Below are 1,106 nucleotides of genomic sequence, written 5' to 3' on the forward strand. Positions count from 1 at the left end.
CCGTTGAGCTCGACAGGGTCCTCGGGCACGCCAAAGATGATGAGCACCACGCCCGCGACGATTGCAACCAGGCCGGCGGCGTCTCGCCAGCGGAACGGCTCCTTTAGGAAGACGACGGCGATCACCTCGTTGGCGACCACGCCCACCGACCCGACTGGCGCGACGACCGAGGCGGGCGCGAAGCCGTAGGCCAGCATGTTTCCCAGCTCGCCTCCGACGTTCAGCAGGAGGCCGAGCCACCAGAGCGGCAACTTGAGCATGCTCTTGACTGGCTTGCCGTCGGCGCCCTCGTTGCGCATGTGCGCCGTCTTCTGCACGTTAAGCGAGATAGCGATGATCACGTCTGCGACGACCGAGAGGATGACGCCGATGACGAAGGTGTTGGTGCCTATCACTGAGATAGACTGCGGCTGATGCGCCGCGGCCGACGGGTAGCACATTTGTGGCCATCCTCCTCCTCTCCTTCCTCAGCCTCCGACTCCTCTCCCGTGCTGCTGGTGCTGTTGTCGAGAGCGCACGAGCCTGCGCCGAGGGAGAGAGAGAGAGAGGCGGTTGGTGCAGCGGCGCGCCGCGCGCTCGGGGCGTTGCGACCGCTAAGGCGCGCCGTTGATCGCGTCGCGGACCATCAAGACTGGCGGAGCGGGAGCGAGAGCGGAATCGGGGGCGAGGAAAGGCGGTTGCGTTCGAAAGCAGAGCAAAAAAAGGGCGAAAAGGGCTGTTTTGGTGCTCCCCGCACCCCAAACGCGCGCGCGCAGCGCGCGCTAGGGGTGCCGGCGGCACCCCTAAGCGGCGCGCAGCGCCGCCGCACCCCTAAAACGCCCAGGTTGCAGGTAGGTACGCCGAATTTCGCCCTTTTCGCTTCGCTGCGCGGCCTGGGAATAGGTATAGGTGGTAGTAGGTAGATAGGTAGGGCGTTTTGGCGCGAGTCATGGTGAACAGACCCCCTATCTGAGGCGCCGGAGCTCCACATAGCAAATAAAGAATCCTCTCTCTCACGTAGCAATATACGGCTAAGAATTTTTGTTAGTTTGGTTTGACCATTGGCGGGCGTCACATGTACATGTTGTGCATGCACAACATGTTGCACATGCCATCGTGTGACGTGT

This window comes from Emiliania huxleyi (genome assembly GCF_000372725.1).
Source record: "Emiliania huxleyi CCMP1516 chromosome Unknown EMIHUscaffold_129, whole genome shotgun sequence".
Taxonomy (NCBI): Eukaryota; Haptophyta; order Isochrysidales; family Noelaerhabdaceae; genus Emiliania; species Emiliania huxleyi.